This window comes from Heloderma suspectum, chromosome 8 (assembly GCF_057233095.1).
Source record: "Heloderma suspectum isolate Gila_16-S chromosome 8, 16-S_ref, whole genome shotgun sequence".
Taxonomy (NCBI): Eukaryota; Metazoa; Chordata; class Lepidosauria; order Squamata; family Helodermatidae; genus Heloderma; species Heloderma suspectum.
In genome coordinates this window covers 29,451,168-29,478,059 of record NC_139465.1, presented here as the reverse complement: position 1 = coordinate 29,478,059, position 26,892 = coordinate 29,451,168, and the positions used below count along the sequence as shown (strand labels likewise).

The 26,892-nt window shown below is 45.4% G+C and overlaps 1 pseudogene; it reads right to left on the bottom strand.

Annotated features, from left to right (window-relative positions):
* Nucleotides 1-1,063: 1,063 nt before the first annotated feature.
* Nucleotides 1,064-26,615, bottom strand: LOC146338998 (uncharacterized; annotated as a pseudogene).
* Nucleotides 26,616-26,892: the final 277 nt, after the last annotated feature.

The following is a 26,892-nucleotide window of genomic DNA, read 5'->3' as shown; positions in this document are numbered from 1 at the left end:
GTTGACTCAAGAGGCCTCAAGGACTAATTAACCTAGTACTTTTATGACTGTTCCATGGTAAACAAAACATGCCAATTAACTAAGATACCATCAGCTTTTGGATTGGTTTCAAGGACTTCAGTGTACTTCAGATTCAGACTCAGATGAATCCCAAGAGGAGTTGGACAGATTCAGAGAGACTTGGAATTCATCAGCAGTGGAAAGGGCTCCCTTTGAATCACTCTGAAGGAAATCTCTCTCCCCCACCCCCAACTACATGAGCGGTCTCTGTTCCTTGAATGGGCTGACAACTCAGGAGGAGGATGTCTTTGCTGGCATGCCAGAAGAAATTGGAGGCCATCCCCAAGCAGGCCTCTCTCCATCCTGTGGTTCTAGGAGGTACATATTGGAGCACTCCTGACCTTCTTGCAATTTGGAACATGTTGTGGGTGGGAGGGTGCTTATATATTCTTCTTTTCCTTAACAATACTGTGCTTTTGTGCCCACTGTGCTTTTGGGCCCAATCTGGCTAGGTACTGCCTTCTGGCTGCCTTTGCAGCCAGCACATCAGTGTTCTGGGCCATGTTAGGCCCATTTTCCATGTTGTAGTGGTGTTACAAAAATTGTGTTCTTTCCCTGGTAGACTTTCCAATTTGTTTACCAAGAACGAGAGGAGGCAGAGATCTGGTCCAACACAATTTTATTTTGCAGAATATGGCAACCCTTGGGGCTAACGCTCCAACAAAGGTCACAATCAAGTAATGTGATCCAAAAGTTTATATAGGCAAGACCTTTGGGGGCTGTCTTATGCTCGCGTTGTACTAATATCTTTGTCTAGCTGAGAAGGAAACAGTAAGCAGGCAGCGCCTTTCACACATCTAGGCATGCACAGAGAGGTAGTCTTGTACTCTAATGTAAACACATTTGTGGCATTCCTGAGTCTCTGATAAGGCACTGTGTCTTTGTTTGGCATGACAATATCACACAGAGGTAGAATAGACATAGCCTAGCTTATAAAATTATGGGATAACAGACATATTACAACTAAAATTTCTATAACACTCCCCCCCTCAAAAGGCTTTTCTTAAATCCCATACCTCTCCTTGGTCCAGCAGTGGACTACACACTTAAAGGCGCAAATCATCATCAATAGTATCATAAGAAACAGAACTGTGCCAATTACAAGTTGTTTCAGCCATGCAAAATCAGGGAGCCAGGAAGTCAACCATAACCAAGGATCACTTGCTCCTGAATAATTCTGTCCAGTCATATCTTGTCATTTGGCGATTTCATCTTCTATAGTTTTGTTTAAATCATGGAACTTTACTCTACACCCTTGCTTCACTAGGGTGCAGAGGCCACCTTGGTGTGCTAAGAGATAATCTAAAACAAACTGATATAGGGCCACTAGCTGGCTGAGATCTTCAATTTCAGATTGCATGGCCCTTACCATTATGGCTGTGGCATTGATGGTCTTCTCTAAATGGCAAGTGAGGCCTAGGATGCTTTTTCTATTTTCTTGTGCAATAATTCCTGGGTATGAACCCAGGGTAAGCAATCCTGTAACTAGCCCGCCCCCTACCCTGTTTGGTTCTGAATCTGACAAGTGTTTTCCAATAATTACAGTGTCATCAAAGTTCTTACCCATCTGTCCTACAAGTTGCCCCATCCCTCCAACCTCTCTTTTTCTTCTCCCAGATTGAGGTTCTACCACTTGTACTGGGATGGTGAGATACCTGACCCCTACACATTGGTAATTTCCAGGGTGGTAATTGGTAGCCCATCCATCGAAGAAAAACCACAGATTGGGATCTCTCATCTGCCAACCTGAGCATATGCTACCTATCCCAGCATAATTGGGAGAGAACATAGGGTACTCTGTGTAAAGACTGCCAAAATCAGTGTCACCAAGATTAATGGAAGAAGAATAGGAGGAATTAAAACTTCCCCAAAGCCAAAACCGATCGGTGCACTGTGAATAATTTCCCATCCCATCTAGAAGAGGTTTAGCCTTGTTATAATTAAGGGCTTTATTATTCCAGACACCAGAATGTTGACACCAAATACACATTCCCCTGGTGTAAGTCTGGAATTTGAACTTTCAAAACTCAGTCTTGCTCAATTCATCATGGACTCTTGAAAAGAGAGTGCCCTCTTTCTGTAGAGCTCCAACTATTACGTGCGGTTCTCTGATCAAGGCAGGCAACGAAGTGAAGTCTCTGACACTTGATGGGTGTTCATAGTAAAGAACAGAATCCTCCCCATTTTGCCTAAACATATGCTCAGCATGTCTCTTAAACCAGTTTCCTTTTACCTGAGTGGGAAGTGTTAAAACAAGTAGACTTAAGAAGGAAAGAGTAATTGGCATGTTTAAGCATCAGGAGATTGCTCTCTCCTGAACAAATAGGCCCTCTAGTGGTTTGCTACTTCAACAATGGCCTTCAGGTGGGTCAGCTTCTGATGTGACCCTCTCTGGTGCAGGTGATGCCTTTATGTGCGTGTGATGGATCCACTTCTTTCCTCCAGCAACCTTTACAGCCATGTGAGTGGTGAGTAGAACCTGAAACGGACCCTTCCACTTTTCAGTAAGTGGTTCATCTTTCCAGAACCAGATCAGCACTCAATCACCAGGACTGAAATCATGCACTGGAGCATCCAAAGGCAAGGATTGGTATGGTGCTGCAAACCTGTGAAAACAAGACAATACAGACTGCAAAGCAGTAACATATTCTTGAATCTCTAAGGCCCTTACTTCTAAGTTTACATTTAAACTATCAGCCACAGGTAATATCCAAGGTGGGCACCCATATAACATTTCAAAGGGTGTCAATTTAATACTTCCCCTGGGGGTGCACTGTATTCGGGTTAAGGCAATTGGCAGGGCCCGTGGCCATTTCAACTTAGTCTCTAAGCAAATTTTAGTAAGCATTGACTTTAGGGTGTGATTCATCCTCTCAACTTGACCTGAAGATTGAGGCCTCCAAGGGGAGTGTAGTTTTCAGTTGATTTGTAGTGCCTGAGCCACTGCTCACATCACCTGTCCAACAAAATGGGGTCCCTGATCCGATTCAGTCTCCTCAGGTAACAAGAACCTAGGGACTACTTCTTTTAACAGTATCTTGGCTACTATTTGTGCAGTGGCTGTGCGAGTAGGGTAAGCCTCAACCCACCCAGTCAATTGGTTTACTATTACTAATAAATATCAATATCCATGAGTCTGGGGCAACTCTGAAAAATTGAGTTGAAGTCTCTGGAAAGGATAGTGAGCTCATGGGCGACCTCACATTTGAGTTGGGGGTTTGGACGTCTTTGGGTTATTTTTGAGGCACAAAGGGCAATTAGCCACCTCTCTCTGCGTCTCAACATACAATCCTGGGGCCACAATGTGTCTCACAAGCAAATCCCCCATTGCAGTTCCTCCTAAATGTGTAGCCTGGTGCAAGTCTTTCACTATAAAGCTCAAAAGAGGCTTGGGTATGAACACTTTGCCTCCTGGGACTATCCACTATCCATCTTCAGTTTGCTTTGCCTTGTATTCAAGAGCTCTCTCATTCTCAGCTGGAGAGTAGATTGGAACCACGTCTGTACTCAAATATGGGATTAGGGCTCCTTCATAATGCACCTCCTCACCTCCCATCCATGCAGCTTCCTTTTCAGCCTTATCTGCCAAAGCATTGCCTCTTCTTTCTTCACGATTGGCACTTTTTCCATGCGCCTTCATATGCATCACAGCTACTTCTTTTGGCTTCATCAGGGCATCTAAAAGTGTCATGATCTGGGATCCGTTTGCAATCCTCTGTCCTGAAGCAGTAATGAAACCCCTTTCTTTCCACAGCACTCCATTTGCATGTACCATGCTGAAAGCACATCGCGAATCTGAAAAGATTTTTTTTTTCCTTCTTCTATTTCTAGGGCTCGAGTCACAGCTGTTAGTTCTGCTGCTTGTGCTGACCAATGGCTGGGTAGACGCTCTTTCCAAAAGGCCTTCTCGAGAGTAACTACTGCACATTCTGTGTATCTTTTTCCGTCTATAACACAGCTGGAGCCATCTACAAACACCGCAAGGTCTGGCTTTGGTAACAAGGAATCAGTGAGGTCAGGCCTGATCAGAGTCACATGACTCAAAATCTCTAAACAGTCATGACAATTTAGGTCTGGCTTAGGGAGCAAGGTGGCAGTAGGGATTTACGAAAAACACATTTCAGGGATTATGCTGATGGTGCGGGGGGAGGCGCTCCATTCCTCCCCACCCCCAGAATCCTGGCCGGCCGGTTGTGCTCCGTAGCGATTCTGCAGAGCCGCTGGCTGGCTCCACCAGCAGCCAGACATCTGGCCACTGGCTAGCAGGGATGCAAATGGTGGCAGCCATAGCTGCTGCCATTTGCATCCCTGCAGTCAGCCATGATAGGCTACATAAATGTTTACGTAGCCTATCACGGCTGATTAAAAAAAACAAAACAAAGCCACGCGTACGCAAATGGTGGCGCCCATGGGCGCCACCATTTGCGTTCCTTATTTTGGCACATCTTAGTCTACGTAAACATTTACATAGACTAAGACGGCAAAAATAAGGGGAACGCAAATAGCGTAGCATCTACACTATTTGCATTCCCCTTATTTTCGCCGTCTTAGTCTATGTAAATGTTTACGTAGACCAAGACATGCCAAAATAAGGAACACAAATGGTGGCGCCCATGGGTGCCGCCATTTGCCTACACGCGTTTTTGTTTTTGTTTTTTAATCAGCTGTGATAGGCTACGTAAACATTTACGTAGCCTATCACGGTGTTTTTTTTAAATTTAGCTGTGATAGGCTACATAAATCTTTACGTAGCCTATCACTTTTTTTGTTTTGTTTTGTTTTTTAAACCTGGAAATGGTGGCGGCCGGTCGGAAGACCGGCCGCCGCCGTACCGCCGCCGTACCGCCGCCGTACCACCGCCGTACCGCCGCCGTACCGCCGCCGTACCGCCGCCATACCGCCACCGAACCGCCACCGAACCGCCGCCGTACTGCCGCCGTACCACTGCTGAACCGCTGCCAAACTGCCGCCGAACCGCCACTGAACCGCCGCCGAAGCCGCTGCCAGAGCCGCCGCCAGAGCCGCCGCCAGAGCCACCACTGCCAGGAAGATCCGCCCAAGGTAAGTCCTGTCCCGGGGGTGGCGGGGGGGTGGCAGACTCTTCCGCCACTGATTTCGGGGGGCCGAATGTGCTGGCATTCGGCCTCTCCGAGATTCATGGCGGAATTCTCTGACATCCCTAGATTCAAACAGCCTGTACCTTTTCTGAGGATCCTCCCTTAAGAAGGGGTTCTGATTCCTCCAATTAAACAGGTCAGATGTAGTGAATGGCACATAAACAAGAGCCCGTCCATTAGGGCCAACTACTTCCCGCAGGGGGAGCTGTCTTCCCACTTTTGTCATTTTGCACTCATATGAGCCCTTTCTGGCTGTAGATCTCAAATTGGGGGGCGAATATACATCTGCAACTTTTTCCACAACATCCAATATATCCTCTCTACTTCCTGATTCTGCCACAGTTTTAAGGCTTCAAATAAATCACTTTCCTCAGGATTTACAACTTTTTCAGCTGTTCTTGCTTCCTCTAACAAACCTGAATATGGAGGGAGCGAGACCCGGAAATGTAACAGATGGGTTCTCCATGGGGGGGGCTCCCTCCCCCAGCAACCTCCCCTCCCAACCTAACAGGCTGAATGGGATGGGGAAAACTCAGCACACCTTGGGCAGGGTCTCTTTCCGTATGACCTGAATCAGGGAGAACAGGAACCTTGGATTTCACCTTGGAGCATACCATCATGGCTTTACAATATTGACCTTTACATTTTTTTATCCAGTCAGGATTTTTCAATATCCACATTTGCCAAGCATCAATATAAGGGAGCTGATCCCCATGGTTATCAACAATAACTTTATTATATACCTTGGACACAACATTTTTTTCTCAGCTTCCCCCAGTTGGCCAGCCAACACCAAATGTCACCCACTCCCCATTACAAAACTTTATGAGCTCTTTTTTTGTCATCTTGACACCATAATCCAACTTAAACAAGTTAAAATTCTTAAGCATGCATCCCAGTGGGTCTTGGCTATGTTCATCTACGGAATGTTTCAATCCCATCCTGTCGGCCCTATATATTTTTTTCTTCTTTATCCAATAGCTGCTGCTTGAGCAAGGCCCAATTGGACAAGATTGGGAGTTTTACACTCCCCAGATGGCCCAGACAGTGCGATCTGACTTACCTCGTAGCTCAGCCTCCAAACAACCCCAGAGTCAGACAGTGTTTCGTCCTGTCCTCCAAAGACCGCCACTCGCCTCATCTCTTCAGGAGTCCTTTGCTAGCCGGGTTGCCAGGCAACAGCCACCTCAAACATCACAGTGAACCAAACAAGGTCCAGGGCGCCCTCTGCTTGGGTTGATCCAGCATTTGCCCAGCTCCCAGGTCACACAGGGAATCCCTTTGTGGTTGCCAGAAATTGTTACAAAAATTGTGTTCTTTCCCTGGTAGACTTTCCAATTTGTTTACCAAGAACGAGAGGAGGCAGAGATCTAGTCCAACACGATTTTATTCTGAAGAATAAGGCAACCCTTGGGGCTAACACTCCAACAAAGGTCACAATCAAATAATGTGATCCAAAAGTTTATATATGCAAGACCTTTGGGGGCTGTCTTACACTTGCACTGTACTAATCTCTTTGTCTAGCTGAGAAGGAGACAGAAAGCAGGCAGCGCCTTTCACATATCTACACATGTGCAGAGAGGTAGTCTTGTACTCTAACGTAAATACATTCTTGGCATTCCTGAGTCTCTGATAAGGCACTGTGTTTTTGTTTGGCATGACAATATCACACAGAGGTAGAATAGACATAGCCTAGCTTATAAAATTATGGGATAACAGACATATTACAACTGAAATTTCTATAGCAGTGGGGCTATTAGTTGGCCCTATTTAGCTGGCATCAATTGTGGCATCAATGTTGCTAGTCCTTGCTGTATTTCCACAGCTTTGTGCGTGCTTCTTGTTGCTGAGACTGGCAGGTATTTAGCTAAGCCATATACCTTGGGCCTGACTTCTGGCTCATGCCTGCTCCTTTTAGTCAGGGCAAACATTCAATAGACTAGTACTTAGGCCTAGACACTATGTCCTGTTCCTTATTTTTGCTCATTTTTCTGAGGCCTTTGGCTAGGTTCATCTAAGGATGTTGGAGAAATCTGCAATGGAACCAATGAGTTCAGATTTCTAGGAATCTGACCTTCAGATTCCACAGTGGACTGGGTTTTCATGGATTCCATGGACTTGCAGACTGTGTGTTTGTTTCTTCATTTGTTTTACTTGTATTTAAATTTAGTCATAGAAAAACTAACAACAACAATGACCAAAAATGTTTCTTTCCTCCCTAGGCTAAATTATGGTACACTTTTTGGATGGATTTATGAATGTGTGTGTGTGGGGGGGGGGATTTGCACACTTGGGGTGGGATTTGAGCACCCCAAGTTTTTCATAAGTTTGAATTTGTGCAAATGTGAATTTGCACAAATTGGGGAAATTGGGGGGGATAATTTTTGTCAATGAGTAGACAATAGAACAAAAGGCACCTGGCAATCTGTGAAATGCAGACAGAATGGATTTCACAAAATCTGTACATCCCTAGTTTCATCACCCTTCACTGTAAACTTGGAAGGCCTTCCTGGTGTCTGGTGCCTTCTGTTAGTTCCTTTAACCCCCTGGCCTTCATACTGTGTGTGTGTGTGTGTGTGTGTGCACGCGCGCACACATAGTGATGGTGGTGGTGATAGTGGTGAAATTATAGATTTACCTTTTTCCAGGTTTTTTAGGATTGCACTTAGTTCTGCTGCAGATCTATATTCCTTCCACTGGAATCCAGTCCAGTCTTTGTATTTGCTTTCTCTTTTGCTTATAAATACTTTAGATTTTGGATTAAGGCTCCCATGAAGTGGACAGGGAAGGCATCTAGGCCTAACCCCTGGCTAAAAGGCTATGCCTGGTTTCCCTAGCCTCATCTTCTGGGAATGAGGAGCCTGATATCTCTGAAAAGTTGGCCTGCTTGTTCGCATTGGAAAAGACCAGGGGAAAAAAAAAATTAAGCTATCCCAACAAAAGAAAGCTATGGAGGTTCCATCTAAGAAGGGAGAATCAAATAAGTAATCTGAGAATAAGGGTTGACTTGGTGTTTTAGCTGACCTGGCAGCTTTGGGGGCTGAGTCTCATGACCTTGCCCCAACTACATCTGCTGCTGATCCTGAATTTTGCCATTCTATCAACTTGGGGATCTGACATCCAATTCTGCAGCCTCTTCTAAATTGCTATCGGGTAAGTAATCTCCACTTTTACATCCATGCCTCTGGCCTGCCTGGGGGTCTTTTCATCCATCTCCTGCAGTTTAGGGGAGAATTGCCCATAGGCATCACCTGCAGTTTTGGGGGGTGGCATTTCTGAGGAAGCACAGGTGGTTGAGCCAGCTCCTAGACAGGATTCTACTACAGAGGTATGTGCTCAAGTCTGGCAGCAGCCTCCCCTGGCTCAGCCTAGGAAGACTAGTGTGTCTTCATTACCCACTGGCTAGGGATGCTGGTAGGGATGTCAGAGAATTCCGCCACGGATCTCGGTGAGGCCGAATGCCAGTGCATTAGGCCCCTGAACTCTGAATCCCCTGGGACGAGACTCACCTGGGGCAGATCTTCCGGGTGGCGGCGGCTCCGGCGGCGGCTTCGGCGGTGGCGGCTGGTCTTCTGACTGGCTGCCACCGCCGCCATTTCCAGGCTTGCGTAAAAAAAAAAAAGAGAGAGACATGATAGACTACGTCAAGATTTACGTAGCATATCATGGCTAGGTTTAAAAAAAAAAACAGACGTGATAGGCTACGTAAATCTTGACGTAGCCTATCATGGGTGGGTGGGTTGAAAAAACAAAACAAAACCACGTACGCGAATGGTGGTGGTTACGGCCACCACCATTTGTGTTCCTTCTTTTTATCGTCTTAATCTACGTAAATATTTACGTAGACTATGATGGCAAAAATAAAGGGGAACGCAAATAGGGTAGCAGGTGCTATTTGCGTCCTCTTTTGATTCACCATTTTAGCCTACGTAAAGATTTACGTAGGCTAGAACGGGGAATCAAAAAGGGACACAAATAGCACCCGCTACACTATTTGCATTCCCCTTTATTTTCGCTGTCATAGTCTACGTAAATATTTACATAGATTAAGACAGCCAAAAAGAAGGTACGCAAATGGCGGCGGCCATAGCCGCCGCCATTTGCGTACGCAGTTTGTTTTGTTTACCCAGAGCCCCCTGCAGCCGGAAATCCAGCTGTGGACAGCTCTGGCCTGGCCGGGCCGGGCCTGGCCAGCTGCTCCGCGGAGGTGCTGTGGAGCACAGCTGGCCGTTCGAGGATTCCAGGGGGAGGAACGGAGCGCATCCCCCACTGGCCTGGATTCCGGGGGGAGGAATGGAGCACCTCCCCCCCGGCCCGGATTCCAGGGGGAGGGACGGAATGCTTCCCCCCCCATCAACATAATCCACGAAAGGTAAATCACTTTCGTACATCCCTAGATGCTGGAGTGATTCAAGATGGACTAAAATGAGCTTGGATTTCTAAGAAGCCAACCTGTGGAATCTCCTGTGGAGCCTGCACAGAGTCTGTGGACATTTGAATATTTATTTATTTATTTATTTATTTATTATATTTATATCCCACCTTTTTTCCTCTCACAAGGAACCCAAGACTGCTTACATTATCCTCCTCCTCTCCATTTTATCCTCACAACAACCCTGTGAGGTAGGTTGGGCTGAGAGTCTGTGACTGGCCCAAAGACACCCAGTGAGCTTCCATGGCCAAATGGGGACTATAACCCAGATCTCCCAGCTCCCAGTCCAACACTCTCACCACTACACCACACTGGCTCTCATGAGAGCCAGTGTGGAGATGATAGATAGATAGATAGATAGATAGATAGATAGATAGATAGATACACAAACTTTCCCAAAATTTATGCATATTTATTAATAGAACAATATGCAAGTTTCTGCAAAGGAAAAGTTGAATGGAATGGGGGACAATACACTAAACATTACGTACTAAAGTAATTTATGTAAATTCTTACAAAAACTCTTATGCGATTATTTGCATATTTTTCCGCATGGAGAGGGGAGGAAACATAAATCATAGAATCACAGAATAGTAGGGTTGGAAGGGGCCTACAAGGTCATTGAGTCCAACCCCCTGCTCAGTTCAGGAATCCAAGTCAGAGCATTCCTGACAGATGGCTGTCCAGCCTCGTCTTGAACGCCTCCAGTGTGGGAGAGCCCACCACCTCCCTAGGTAACTGGTTTCATTGTCATATTGCTCTAACAGTCAGGAAGTTTTTCCTGATGTTCAGCTGGAATCTGGCTTCCTGTAACTTGAGCCCATACTTGTTCACATCTGTCTGTGGGCAGACAATGGAACAAAAGTAACCTGACAATTTGCAAAACACAGATGGAGTACTGAGCCAGATAGGGGTTTCTGAACCCATTTGGTGGGGTAAAATATTCTACCCTGCTGTATGGGAAAACATATAAATCACTCAGCTATCACTTCCCCTGCCCCTTGTAGTACTATGGTCCCAGTCTGAACTGAAGTCATGTGTACTTACTCTGAATGAAATAAACCAATCACACTTAGTTTGGCCCTAAAAAGATGTTGTCCTGCCTGGGCTTAGGTGCCCTTAAATTTCTTTATTTCATTTATTTCTTTATTTCATTTCTGTACCGCCCAAGAGCTGAAGCTGCCTAGGCGGTTCACAAAGTTAAGACCACAAAAATACAACATAAAATACAATATAAAATATAATAGATTCAAACTACAGAATACAAATGAAACCAGAGTAAAACCTAGAAGCAGTGAAGATATTTAAAATGCAATAGCAGATTTAAGACAGCAAAGCTAAAAAACAAACAAACCCTACAATACTAACATCCTAAAAATCCCTGAAAGGGGTGGGGGGAGACTTCACCTGGTGCTGGAAAGAGTACAACATAGATGCCATACAAACCTCTCTAGGGAGTTAGTTTCAGAACCAGGGTGCCACAGCAGAAAATGCCCTTTTCCTGGTAGCCACCTGCCTTACCTCTCTTGGCATGGGCTCCTGGAAAAGGACCCCCTGAAGATTATCTTAGGGTCCAGGCAGGCACATATGGGAGGGGGAGATCCTTCAGATAACCTGGCCCCAAGCCATTTAGGTCTTTGAATGTTAAAACCAGCACTTTAAATTGGGCCTGGAAAGGAGCTGGTAGGGATAGACAAAAGTCACCTGGTCCTGCAGCTTGCTTCTCGGTGGGGGGGAGGCGCTCCATTCCTTCCCGCCCAAATTCTGGCAAGGGGGGAGGCGCCCCATCCCTCCAGCTGAAATTCTGGCCGGGGGGAGGCGCCCCGTCCCTCCGGCCGCGAATCCTCCTGGCCGGCCGGGACGCAAATGGCGGCAGCCGTAGCCGCCGCCGTTTGCGTCCCTGCAGTCAGCCGTGATAGGCTATGTAAATCTTTACGTAGCCTATCATGGCTGACTTTGAAAAAAAAAAAGCGCGTACGCAAATGGCGGCGCCCATGGGCGCCGCCATTTGCTTTCCTTATTTGGGCACGTGTAGTCTACGTAAACATTTACATAGACTATGGCGAAAATAAGGGCAATGCTATTTTTACGTAGTCTATCACGTTTGCTGTTTTTTGTTTTGTTTTTTTACAGGGAAATGGCAGCGGCGGCAGCCGGTCAGAAGACTGGCCGCCACTGCCGCCACTGAACCGCCGTGACAAACCGCCGCTGGGACCCGCCAGCGCCAGGTAGGGTTGGCGGAGAATTTCTCCCCGAAACTTCGGGGGGCCGAGCGCCAACATGTTCGGCCCCCCGAAAAAGTTTCGGGGAGAAATTCTCCACACGCCCCAGCCCCCCGCACCCCCCCGGGATGGGACTTACCTTTCCCGAATGTCCCTCCCGGCGGCAGGTCCCAGCGGCGGTTCGTCGGGTCTTCGTCAGGGGCGGGGGCAGCAGCCAATCTTTTGACTGGCTGCCGCCGCCACCATTCCAATAAAAGTAAATTTTTAAAAAACGCCCCCGTGATAGGCTACGTGACGATTAACGTTGCCTATCACGGCTAGATTTGCAATTTCAGCCGTGATAGGCTACGTAAATCGTCACGTAGCCTATCACGGGTGACTTAAAAAAAAACAAAAAAAAGCGCGTACGGATAATGGCGGCCCCCATAGGGAGCCGCCATTCACGTTCCTTATTTGGTCACTGTAGTCTACGTAAAGATTACGTAGACTACGGCGAAAATAAGGGCAATGCTATTTGCGTTGCCCTTATTTTCGCCGTAGTCTATGTAAAGATTTACGAAGACTACAGTGACCAAATAAGGAACGTGAATGGCGGCTCCCTATGGGGGCCACCATTTGCGTACGCGCTTTTTTTTTTTTTAAAGTCACCCGTGATAGGCTACGTGACGATTTACATAGCCTATCACGGCTGACTTTGCAGATCTAGCCGTGATAGGCTATGTTAATCATCACGTAGCCTATCACAGGGTTGTTTGTTTGTTTTTTACTTTTAATTTCGTGGCCGGGCGAGGCAAGTCGCCTCCTCCCCGGCCTGAATTTTGGCCGGGCGAGGCGGGAAGCCTCCCCCCCGGCCTGAATTTTGGCCGGGCGAGGCGGGAAGCCTCCCCCCCCGGGCCTGAACTTCGGGGGAAGAGCAGCGAAGCGCCTCCCCCCCACCGCGAAAAGCTGCGAGACCAGGTAAGTGACTTTCATGCACCCCTAGCACCAGGGACATTCGGGAAAGGTAAGTCCCATCCCGGGGGGGCGGGGGGGGCAGATAATTTCTCCACCAATTTTGGGGGGCCGAATGCATTGGCATTCGGCCTCCCAGAGATTCATGGAGAAATTCTCTGACATCCCTAGGAGCTGGCAGCCAGTGCAGCTGGAAAAGTACTGACATAATATGATCTCATTGGCCAGTCCCCATTAACAACCCTGCTGCCCTGTTTTGAACCAGCTGAGGTTTCTGGACCATAGCATGGTTTTCTGATCCTGGTGCAGGATCACAAGTTCTACCAATGGAGTGAAGCTTGAGCTCAGCCATTTTGTCACAGTTGAATAGTTGGGCAAATGGTATGAAAGGAATATCTGCTCCTAGTGTCATCAGGATATCACCCCCACCCCACCCCATATGTGATGCTAAAGATTCTGCTATAGATCTTTCTAGCTATGCCAGTGAATGTTGACATTTTGTACATTGGCAACATATCTACAGTATGTCTCACAGTTAGCAGAAATTATTACACAATTGGACTTCCAGTTGGGACCGATGCCATTCTGGTAGCTTCCCATGGGTCTCCCTGGGAGCTTTCTCAAACAGCTTTTTAAAAGGTTGAAAAACCTTTTCATCTCCCCCCCCCTGGAATGGAAAGGGGGGGCAAGGCAACAGCTCTGGACAACATCTTGGAGAAAGGTCATTCCAACGCAATAGTGGGGGGGCTGGATTCCAGGATTATCTCCCCACCAACGCAAAAAGCTGTATTGAGACTCCTATTTCATAGGAGAAAACAGGGCTGACGTGTTCCATAATAATATATGCATTAAGAAATATCAACAACCTCTGAGGGATGATTTAAGAAAAGTTAATGTTTGAGAACATCTGAGGACCTCTAAGATCTGTTTGAGAGAAACATGTCTATGCCGAGGAGAAGAAAGGAGCTGGCATCTACTCCCCCCACATCCTCTGTGTCAAAAGTGTTGAAGACAGAAGATATAGGGGAATTATTTACGCTGGTAAAGACTTTATCTTTGCAATTTACAGAGCAAGTCAAAAGGCTGGATTTAATCCAAAATTCCATCACCACCCTGCAAGGAGCTGTAGATTTAATTAATGCTTCACGGCAAAAAATGGAGATGAAAATTAATGAGCTTGAAAACCGAGTGGCCGGAAATGAAACTATGTCACTAATTTGTTTTAAAAATATCTTTGATAGAATCTCTCAACTGGAGGCCTTCATGAAAAGATCCAATGTACGGATTATTGGGATTAAAAATATGCCTACTGATGTAAAATAGCCTATTTTTATGGATAAACTTTTGCATGAGATACTCCCTATTTCATCTGATTATTTACTTGATATTGAGCAGGCATTTTGTGTGCCAAATGCTAAAGGGACTGATTACACTATCATAGTTCAATTTGCAAAAGTCTCCACAAAGAATTATATCCTGCGCTTGGCAAGGGAGGCTGGAAGCCTTTCCTGGAAACAAGATGTTGTTGTTCAGTCGTTAAGTCGTGTCCGACTCTTCGTGACCCCATGGACCATAGCACGCCAGACCTTTCTGTCCTCCGCTCTCTCCCAGAGTGTGCTCAAGTTCATGTTCATTGCATCAGTGATGCAATCTAGCCATCTCATCCTCTGCCGTCCCCTTAACCTTTTGCCTTCAATCTTTCCCAGCATCAGAGTCTTTTCCAGGGAGTTTTCTCTTCGCAATAGGTGGCCAAAATATTTGAGCTTCAGCTTCAGTATCTGTCCTTCCAAGGAGCACTCAGGGTTGATTTCCTTTAGGATGGACTGATTTGACCTCCTTGCAGTCCAGGGGACTCGTAAGAGTCTTCTCCAGCACCACAGTTCGAAAGCATCAATACTTCGGTGCTCAGCCTTCCTTATAGTCCAGCTCTCACAGCCATATGTTGCTACTACCATAGCTTTGATTATACGAACCTTTGTTGGCAAGGTGATGTCTCTGCTTCTTACTATGCTGTCTAGGTTGGCCATAGCTTTCCTCCCTAAGAGCAAGTGTCTTTTAATTTCATGGCTACAGTCGCCATCTGTGGTGATCTTGGAGCCCAAGAAAATAAAATCTGTCACTGCTTCCATTTCTTCCCCTTCTATATGCCAGGAAGTGATGGGGCCAGATGCCATGATCTTCGTTTTTTTAATGTTGAGTTTCAGACCAGCTTTTGCACTCTCCACTTTCACCCTCAACAAGGGGCTGTTTAGATCCTCTTCACTTTCTGCCATTAGGGAGGTAACATCTGCGTATCTGAGGCTGTTGATAATTCTCCCAGCAATCTTAATTCCAACCTGTGATTCATCCAACCCAGCATTTCTCATGATGTACTCTGTATATAAGTTAAATAAGCAGGGCAACAATTTACAGCCTTGTCGTACTCCTTCCCCAATTTTGAACCAATCGGTTGTTCCATGTCTGATCCTTACTGTTGCTTCTTGACTCTCGTACAGGTTTCTCAGGAGACAGGTAAGGTGGTCTGGTACTCCCATCACTTTAAGAATTTTCCACAGTTTGTTGTGATCCACGCAATCAAAGGCTTCAGTGTAGTCAATGAAGCAGAAATAGACGTTTTTCTGGAATTCTCTTGCTTTCTCCATAACCCAGAGAAACTTGGCGATTTGTTCTCTAGTTCCTCTGCCTCTTTGAAACCCAGCTTGTACTTCTGGTAGTTCTTGGTTCACATACTGCTGAAGCCTAGCTTGTAGGATTTTGAGATTAACCTTGCTGGCATGTGAAATGAGCACAATTGTACGGTAGTTGGAACACTCTTTGGCATTGCCCTTCTTTGGAATTGGAATGTAAACTGACCTTTTCCAGTCTTGTGGCCACTGCTGAGTGTTCCAAATGTGTTGGCATATTGAGTGCAGCACTTTAACAGCATCATCTTTTAGGATTAGCTTTAACAGCATCATCTTTTTGCTCAGCTGGAATACTGTCATCTCCACTAGCTTTGTTGTTAGTTATGCTTCCTAAGGCCCTTTTGACTTCACTCTCTAGGATGTCCGGCTGAAGTTCAGTGACCACACTATCATGGCTATCAGGGACATTAAGATCTTTCCTGTATAGTTCTACTGTGTATTCCCAGACTACATCAAAGAGATGGTGAATAAAAGAAGGCAATTTATCAAGGCAAAGAATTAGGGATGTCAGAGAATTTCGCCATGAATCTCAGGGAGGCCGAATGCCAGGGCATTTGGCTCCCCAAAATCGGTGGTGAAACGGTCTGCCCCCTGCCCCCCCCGGGATGGGACTTACCTTGTGCGCATCTCCCTGGAGGCAGCGGCTCTGGCAGCGGTTTGGCTGTGGTTCGGCGGTGGTTTGGTGGCGGCGGCTGCAGCAGCCACTCTTCCGACCGGCTGCCGCCGCCGCCATTTCCAAGTTTAAAAAAAAGGAAAAAAAAGTGATAGGCTATGTGAAGATTTACATAGCCATCACGGCTAGATTTTTAAAAAATACCATGATAGGCTACGGAAATGTTTACGTAGCCTATCACGGCTGAGTTATAAAACAAAACAAAACGCGCGTATGCAAATGGCGGCGCCCATGGGCGCCACCATTTGCGTTCCTTATTTTGGCACGTCTAGTCAACGTAAACATTTACGTAGACTAGGGGTGGACGAAAGTCACTTACCTGTCCTCGAAGCTTGTTCGCGGTGGGGTGGAGGCGCTTCGCTGCTCCCCCCGCAAAGTTCAGGCCGGGGGGGAGGCTTCCCGCCTCGCCCGGCCGAAATTCAGGCCGGGGGGGGAGGCTTCCCGCCTCGCCTGGCCGAAATTCAGGCCGGGGAGGAGGCGCCTCGCCTCGCCCGGCTGCGAACTTAAAAGTTTTTTTTAAAAAAAAAAAAACGCCCCCGTGATAGGCTACGTGACGATTAACGTAGCCTATCATGGCTAGATCTGCAAAGTCAGCCATGATAGGCTACGTTAATCATCACGTAGCCTATCACGGGTGCCATTTTTAAAAAAAAAGCCAGTATGCAAATGGCGGCCCCCATAGGGAGCCGCCATTCGCGTTCCTTATTTGGTCGCTGTAGTCTACGTAAATCTTTATGTAGACTACAGCGAAAATAAGGGCAATGCAAATAGCGTTGCCCTTATTTTCGCCGTAGTCTACATAAACATTTACGTAGACAACAGCGACCAAATAAGGAATGGGAATGGCGGCTCCCTATGGGGGCCACCATTATCCGTGTGCCTTTTTTTTTTAAGTCACCCGTGATAGCCTACGTGACGATTTACGTAGCCTATCACGACTGACTTTGCAAATCTAGCCGTGATAGGCTACGTTAATCGTCACGTAGCCTATCACGGGGGCGTTTGTTTTTTTCTTTGATTGGAATGGTGGCGGCGGCAGCTGGTCGAAAGACTGGCTGCCGCTCCCGCCCCGGACGAACACCCGCTGAACCGCCGGCCGGACCCACCGCTGGGAGGGACATTCGGCAAAGGTAAGTCCCGTTCCGGGATTTCTCCCCAAAACTTGTTCGGGGGGCCAAACACATTGGCGCTCGACCCCCCGAAGTTTCAGGGAGAAATTCTCTGCCATCCCTAACGTAGACTACGGCAAAAGTAAGGGGAACGCTATTTGCATTTCCCTTATTTTCACCGTAGTGTATGTAAATGTTTACGTAGACTAGATGTGCCAAAATAAGGAACGCATTTGCGTACGCACCGTTTGTTTGTTTTTTTAACTCAGCCGTGATAGGTTACATAAACATTTATGTAGCCTATCATGGCTGACTGCAGGGACGCAAACGGCGGCGGCTATGGCTGCCACCATTTGCTTTCCCGGCTGGCAGGATTCGCGGTGGGAGGGACGGGGCTCCTCCCCCCCGGCCAGAATTTGGGGGGGGAACGGGGCGCCTCCCCCCCAGCCAGAATTTCAGGGGGAGGGACGGGGCGCCTCCCCCCTGGCCAGAATTTCAGGGGGGAGGGACGGAGCGCCTTCCTCCCACCGCCAATCAGATTTCGGTTCAGGTAAGTGACTTTCGTACATCCCTACAAAGAATATGGCAAAACAAATGAACTTACAATATTACTTAAAATATCCTGCTACACTTTGTATTGTGTCTGAAGGTTAGATGAAGGAGTTTTTAAATCATGAAATGGCAGAGGCTTGGGTTAACGTAAAAATGTGTGAGAATTCTGCTACAACCCTTGAACTGGAATCTTTAAACAAGCTGTGTTACCTGTTTGTTCTTAGTCTATGTGACTCAGGCTAATTCAGAAGATAAATTGTTATATTTATATTGGTTTATTCTCTTTTATCTTTTTTTATCAGTTATCCTTGTTCCAATATTTCTGGTCCTGACTGTATATATTATTATTATTATTATTATTATTATTATTATAATTACCACCACCACTACTACTACTGCTAATATAGGCTTTTAGGAAGGAATTATAGACCTGTTTCCTGATATAAGATTGATGATATGATATAGAAATGTAAGGTTGTTTATTAAACTGTAAGATTGTTAAGTTTATAGTTATAGTTTTTAAAATAGAATGGCATTGGAGGCCAGGGGGTGTTGGAGTTTAAACTTAATTTTTTAAGGGAGAGGGAGAGCGGGAAGGGAGGGAAGGGATTTTTTTTTCTTTTTTTCTTCACTTCCTTTCCTCCTCCCTTTCTCCCCTTTTCTCTTTTTTCTTTCTCTCTTTTTTCTTCTCTCTTTATTACTGTGGTGTCCTCATCAGAATATTGTACTGTTGGGAAATTGAAGTATTGATTAGGTTGTTGGTAATCTTGGTATTGTTTATTTCATTTATAAAAATAAAATAAAAATATATTCCAAAAAAAAAATTATTGGGCAAGCCCTGTAACAACACCCTTGCTCTGAAGAGTTAGAGATCTGGGAAATATGTACCAACTGTTTGTTCTCTGAATTAGTAGATGAGGCGTCAGACTCATACTGTAAGACTTGCATATTGCAAAGCCATGTGTCTGTGGCCATTTTCCTGTAGTACTTCTTTCTATGCACAATTTCTGACCAAAAGAATGCAGAAATGAAATAATAAGGGTTTCTGGGTATTTGAAAAAACAAAACAAAACACTGTTCTAATGTATTAGAACACATTCTATGCAGTTAAGACTTCATGGCATATGGGGAATTGGTTATTATAATGAACTAAGCCAAGTGATGTGATTAAGATACTATGACAGTTTAATTTCACCCCCCCCCCATTTAATCACACCTCCTTCTAGGTGTTTTGTTTGTTTGTTTGCATATTGCAGAATGCCTGCTTTGAAGTGTAAAGGTATCTTATTTAATTAAACACTGAAGTAGATTTAACTTAAAATTCATCCCCTGGACTGCAAGGAGGTCAAACCAGTCCATACTAAAGGAAATCAATCCTGAGTGCCCATTGGAAGGACAGATACTGAAGCTGAAGCTCAAATATTTTGGCCACCTAATGCGAAGAGAAAACTCTCTGGAAAAGACCCTGATGCTGGGAAAGACTGAAGGCAAAAGGAGAAGGGAATGGCAGAGGATGAGATGGCTAGATAGCATCACTGATGCAATGAATATGGACTTGAGCACACTCCTGGAGAGAGCGCAGGACAGGAAGGCCTGGCGTGCTATGGTCCATGGGGTCACGAAGAGTCGGACACAACTGAACAAAAACAACAAATTTCCAAATTCTCCCCATTAAAATTTCTCCCTAACTGTTGGGGGTTTTGGTTGCCAAGTGACACCAATGTGAAACAATCGGCTATTCCTCCATTTTGATTTACAGACTTTCTACAGACAGTGGAAGATGTGCATTGCTTCAACTTTCAGTTCCTCCTGCTCGTTTGTGCATTCCCCCTCCCCCCCATCAGGTTACCAAAGCACATAGTTATTTCAGAGCATTGATGAATCACAGTGCAAAAAGGAATCATGATGGCATCAAGAAAGATTTCTTTTTGCATTGTGGTTCTCAATGCATGCAAATGCTTGTACCCTTTGGTAACCTAGGTGAGAATAAAAGAAGGTGTGAATGAATACATGGAAAGAAAAGCTATGGGTAAAAACCAACATAAGTCCAACTTGGAGTAGACACATTGAAATGAGTGGGACTTAAGTTAATCATGACTAACTTAAGTCCCATTCATTTCCATGAGTCTACTCCAAGTGGGATTTACATCAGATTTTACCCAATGGCACCAAATTATTTAGGTGGTTAAAACAAAAAGGGATTGCGAGGAGCTCCAAAAGGATCCCTCCAAACTGGAAAAATGGGAATTGAAATGGGAAGTACAGATCAATGCAATCAAGTATAAAGTGATGCACATTGGGGCAGAACATGAACATCCCAAGATGAAGTATAAGCTGATGGGATCTGAGCTAATGGTGACTGACCAAGAAAGAGATCTTGGGGTTGTGGTGGACAGCTTGATGAAAATGTCGACCCAGTGTGTGGCTGCTGTGAAAAAGCACATTCCATGTTAGGCATAATTAGGAAAGGTATTGAAACAAACAAACAAACAAACAAAACCTGCCAAGATCACACAGCCATTATACAAATCTACAGTGTGACTGCTTTTAGAATACAGAGTACAGTTTTGGTCACTGCAGCTAAAAAAGGATATCATAGAGTTGGAAAAAGTGCAGAAAGGGCTAAATTGTAGGGCTGTGCATGGATCCCCCACACGGACATGAGCAATAAACTAAACTACAAGTGGGGGAGGGGGTAGCTATAATTCTAACAGAAAATAAAAGGGGGTTTGTGGGGGAGAGATCAAAAATGGGAAGGGCAGGAATACAGGAATTCAGAAGGGGAGGTGGGGGGGAGCCAAGAACAAGGAAGGGATACACACACACACACACACACACACACACACACAGAATCAAAGTAAGTGCAAACTAAATGTTGAGAGAGAATTGAAAAAGTGTGTGTGTGGCAGCGGCGGGGAGATAAGCAACTACTGTGATCTTTTCTGGATTTTTAAATGAATAACCAACACAAATGATTGGTAAACCTATTACAGAAGGGTGGGGTGGGGAGACACTAGCATAGCTGTCATAGCATGCATTTTCTTCTCAGCTTCGTTCTGCCAAAGGAGAGTGGGAAGGGCTAAGGCTTCCTCTGCCATGCCTGGCAGAGACTGGCACACTTGCTGTCAGTGGCACAGCAAAGGCAGGATAGGACTGGAACAGAGAGAGAAATGCCATGGAGCTTCCCTCTCAGCTCCCGTCCCATCCTGCTGCCGCTGCCGCTGCCACCACCACCACCATCATTGCACGCAATGGCAGCTCGTCAGGGCAGTGGGAGGTTGCTCAATTATCAGGCGGCCTGCACACCACAATGGATCATTTTGTGCCCCCTCCTGGGGTGCATGCACCCCACTTTGGAGACCACTGCTCTAGCTTCTAGTCCTCTTCTCTCCAGTAACACCATCTCTCCTACAATGAGCAAACAGAGGCTGACTCACAGCAAAGCTCACTCACTCCTTCTCTGCTGCCTCCTCTCCCCTTCCCTCTCCCTCCTCCCCACCCCCGCATGATCTTTCAGAAGTTGATACATTTTGGAGACAGCCAGTCTGGGCTGCTCATAAGGAATAAGAAGAGCTCTGAATATATGAGGCAGACCGAGCCATGTCGTAGGTGACCCTCTTCAGTTTGGGGTGCCTCGGTGCTGTTCTGATCTGCTTCATAGCAAGATGATGCACCTCTGAATCATCCTGCTTTGCCTTGTTATTTGGGCTTTGGACTTCCCTACTAAAATGATCAAGGGGCCGGAGCAACTCCCCTATGAGGGATGGTTAGAACATCTGGGACTGTTCAGTTCAGAGAAAAGGTGAGTAAGGGGAGACAAGATAGATTTGTACAGAATGGTGTGTGGAGAAAGTGGATAGAGAGACATTTTTCTCCCTTTCTCATCATACTAGAACCAGAGGTCATCCCATGAAGCTGATTGCTGTGAGATTCAGGACAGATAAAAGGAATTCTTCACACAGCACATAGGTGACTATGGAATTCGCTTCCACAAGATGTAGTGATGGCCACCAATTTGGATGGCTTTAAAAGACGATTGGGCAAATTCATGGAGGATAAGGCTATCAATGGCTGCTAGTCCTGGTGGCTATATGATGCCTCCAGAAACAGAGGCTGCATGCCTATGTACTCCAGTATCAGAGGAACATGGGCGGGAGGTTCCTGTTGCGCTCATGTCATCCTTGTGGGTTTCCCCTGGAAAGCTGGTTGGCCACTGTGTGAACAGAATGCTGGACTAAATGGACCCTTGATCTGATCCAGCATGGCTCTTCCTGTTCTTATCATAAACTGTGGATGCACCAATTCCAAAATTAATTTTAGAAATTCTCCACATTAAATTGGGAATTGTAGCACTGAGATAAAAATATTGTCCCACGTCCATAGACCTCTTCACTAGAGATGAAGAAATCTGTCTGTTTGGTCCCTACAACTTTGACTTTTTGAAATACAAGTTCATTCCATCCCATTTCCAGTTGGTAAATAATTTAGGCAAATTATTTGGTCACATGAAATTGCATATAATTTTTGTACATTTCTACGAACATTGATGTGAAAGTTATGCCAATTTCCCCTAGTGCTAGTGATTATAAAGTTTTGCATTTCAAGGAAGTTGTGCATTTTTCAAAATGTGTGCATTTGTGGAAAGTTGTGCAATTTGAGAAGGCTACACATTTTTCAAGCCCACATTTTATGAACAAAAGTTTGGAAACTTCCAAATGTTTCTGGAGAAAATGCATGCCCATTCATGTTTGGGATTGTGAATGGGGTATTTTCGAGTGATTTGTGATCTGAAACAAAATTCTCCTAGTTCATATTAAAATTCAAACCAATTTAATCTCACCCCTATCCCTCCTCTTTGCAGATTGTGAAACTGGGATACTTCTTATTATTTATTTGGGAGAGCGAATAAATTATTGGAGGTATGCAGGAGACTTACCAGAAAAATTAATGGTAGAAGTGGTTGTTGTTTCGTCCTTGTTCTTTTTAATAGCAAGCAATGATGGGTGAACTATACTTTTAAAATAAGGGGGAACCCCCTTTCCCAATAGTCCCCAATCCTATGCATGTTTAAACAGAAAAAAAAGTCCTACAAGTCCCAGCATACCCTAGCCAGCATGGTTGGCTGTACCATGCTGGGAATTATAGGACTTTTTCTGTCTAAATTGCACAGGATTGCACCCTTGGTCTCTAAAAAATTTAGTAATTTCCCCCCACCTCCACCTCTGAAAATGTCTTAATTTCTTCCTTTCATCCCTTTACAATCTTTGAAGAAAAAGTTTCAAAATGGCACTCTCAGCCCAGCTCTGACTGGGACAAGGCAAACCAGAAACTGGGGGTGGAACAAAGTTGTGGAACAATAATGGGGCATCATCCGAACAGTCCTAGAACATTATTCCCTGTAACTGATTTAATGCTATATTCTAGGGAGTTATATAAATGGTCATGATGAACTGCTGACTATCCAGTACATACAAGTGTCCAGCACAACAAATCCTTCAGAAACTATGAAGATAATTCTATTTCCCACCCTCTTCCCCCTGACTCCAGTGGGTTCCACTCTGTTGACTCAGTGCCATTTAAGAATTTGCAAAACATGGTTTTAATTTAATGACTATAGTAGTTACTGCATGAGCAGTTTACTTTCAGCAAATGAAAGATTTTGAAAGGCAGTGGTTTAAGCTGCTTAGAGAACCTACATATCCAGATTTAGCTACTAATTTAATTTCTCATTGATTTCACATACAAAGAGTGATTGAAACATTTATTCAAGAGCTAATTCTGTAACACTCAGATGCTACCCCCCCACACACACTAACATCAGTCTATAAAGGCAAGAATCATGGAATAGGCACACCATTGTTAAAAGTGGGTGTTGTAGATGTGCTTGGATGCATTGTATCTCAATAATTCATTCTGACCAGTATAGGAGGATGTGGTTTGTTCACGCATGCAGCCAGATAGTCTAGATAGGGCTAGCCTGACCACTATGATCCATGGATTCATAACCTCAAGATTGGACCACTGTAATGTGTTCTATGTGGGGCTGCCCTTAGGGTTGGTTTGGAAGTTGCAGCTCATGCAAAATATCGTGGCTAGCTTACTGACTGGGGATCTTTACCATGCACGTATTTTGCCTGTGCTAATGGATCTACACTGGCCAGCAGTCTGCTACAGGACTAGGTTTAAGGTGTTGGCAGTAGTATATAAAGAGCTTTACAACTCAGGACCAGATGACCTGAAGGAACATCTCCACCTATAACAATCTCCCAGGCAACTACAATCTTCAGGAGAGGCCTTGTCCATGTCACAGCCTATGGATTTCCATTTGGCAATGACATAGAGACGAGCCCATCATCTGGAATAATCTCCCCTCTGCGATTCATCACTGGCATGTTGTTGGGGTTCTTTTTTTCTTTTTTTTCTGGTTGAAAACCCATCAGTTTACTTTGGCTTTCTCGCACCTGTGAGCCATCTTTTAATATGAAACTACTGTGCATTTTTTGCATGCTTTTTGTAAACCACTTTGGGTTTTATGCAGATGAGAAGTGGTATATACATACTGCAAATAAATAAATACATGTTTGTTTTTAAAATCTGTCCATTTAGACTGCTGTCCCCATGGAAACTCAAAACTTTTAAAGCTCTTCCGAGGGGGTGGGGGGAAGAAGGAATGCCATCAAAATGATTTGAAAAAGAAATTCAAAGCAGGGAAATAGTGGCAGTGGTCTTTAAAATGGCTCCCACCTTCAATCATAGTTTTAAACAGAGGAAGTTATAGGTTCCATTAGGGATGACTGGACACCCCTCACCCACCCCCGTGCTCACTCTATGCTTTGCCCACCGAACACCTACTTACCCAACCAGGTGAACAGCACAGCACAAGCCAGTGAGCTGTTGGGGACTGGGGAGTGGCTCTGCAGAAGCTCAGGGCATCCGTTTGTTTGGCTGCCAACCTGGTCCCCATGCAAGCCCCATTTTAGTGCAAGATGGAGACTCTGTATTTTAAGAGATCTACTGCAGCAAACAACAGTGGCTGTGAACTTCCATTTCAACCATATTAGAGGCCTCTAATATGGCTGCAATGACCCTTTATGGCCACCATTGAGCACAACAGTAGATCTACAAAAAAAAAAGAAAAGAGTCCCCATCATGCACTAAAATGGGGCTTGCATGGAGACTAGGCAGTTATCATAATTCCTAGCCTCTTGCATGGCTGGGGGGGGGGGGGTTCACTGAGCCAGGTTTGTGAGCAAGGGCAAGGATTTGGCAGGTTTCTGGACTCAGTTGGGCACCATCCCTAGTTTCCATTGGTGCAGCTAGTTAGTATGAGAATCCGCCTTATATTGAGTCAATTGAGGCTGTCCAGCCCAGTACAATCTATGAATGGTGGCAGCAGCCCCATCTAGATCTCAAACAGAACCTGTGGGCTGGTTTGGATGATATTTCCCACCTCAACCAGCAAAATGTGGAGCAGAACGAGAATGTTACATATAATCTGACTGCTGTCTATGTTTATAAATCATATGGGATCATGTGGTTGTTTTCCCACATGGATCTACATGATTTGTACATGTGCTGGTGACAGGTGTACAAGCAGGGATGGTGGAGTCAGGGTAGCCAGAGCTCTGCACACTCACTGCCCTCCATGCATTGGGCTGGTTTGGGGGAAATGACTATATTTTTCTGAACCAATCTTGTATTACCTTTCCCCCGCCGCACCAACACAGATCCAGAATGCCATCAGTGGTTCAGTGGCTTCCCACTTGGATTTGCCAAGTGTCAGAAATCTGGAGAACTTGCTTTTCTGGAAGTGGCCCATATGCAACAGACATGCAATGCAACCACCATGTTTTGAGCAAACTGTGATGGTTGCTTTGGCTTGGTGGCTTGTTTTGCAATGTCTACATAGTGTGGTGCTTGTGTAGTCTTTCTTATGTTCATTCTCTTCAGAAAATTAATCTCCACTGTATTATCATCAGCACTTATTACAGCATGAGCTTTTCACATGAGGCATTTATTGTGTGCTCGTCATTCCCTATTCATTGTTGTTTATGGGTTCTTTAGATGACATTGTGACCCTCCAGTTTATTTCTGATTTTAAACAGCACTTTCACTGAAGGGTGTGTGTGTGTGTTTTAGAGCAGGGAGAATGTGGAATTATTTGTGAAAGCAAAAGAAAACACTTTCTTCCCCCTTGTGTAATTGTGCTATTCCACTATTCCACAGTGCCACCTAAAGGTTATGTAGCAAAAAGCAGGAAAGGAAACACTCTTCATTTAGTGCTCGGATCTCAATTCTGTGACAAAACTGAAAGTAGATACAGCAGAATAATAGCCTCATGTAGAAAAGTTCCAAATGTTGATAGGAAAGATGTCCCACCCCAAATGCATTTTTTAAGGGCTTCTGTATAAATGCTTATATGTTGCTATAATTATTTGATTCATGGAGCAATTCTGTGGCTTCCAAAGATCATATGCGAAGCCGTATGATGGGGCAGATTTCATCCTCTGTGGCCATAGATATAGCTATGACCACATGACACCTGTGCTGTTGTGGAAAAGGGCCCTTTACAGCTGCCAATTACACAACATTACCTACCCGGGAGCACCTGAACTGCCGTTGCTGCTACAATGGCAGCTCAAGAAGGCAGCTGCCGGTAGGGGTGGCATGGTCACCTGATTCAGTCTGGGAAACTGGCGGAACCATCCCTGCCCACACCCCCGAGCCCAGCTCGCTGAGTCCTTGCCCCTGCTCGCCCTCTGCTCATGCTCGGCAAATAGCCTGCACTCACCCTGGCGGTCTCATTGAGCTTCATGGTCGCCATTTTGTGAGATATAAAATGGCAATTGGAATAATGCTCATCATATTTGCACATTGTACAATCATCCCTCTGGCAGGTGGTAGCCTTCTTGGTGTCCCACATTTCAATACAAGCCCCGGGGAAGATATCCTGGGGTAATTCCTCATAATACATGTAGTGGAATTTAGCGCTCTGCAAAACAACCAACCAAACAAGTAGGGATGTCAGAGAATTCTGCCACGGATCTCGGTGAGGCCGAATGCCAGTGCATTCGGCCCCCCGAACTCTGTGG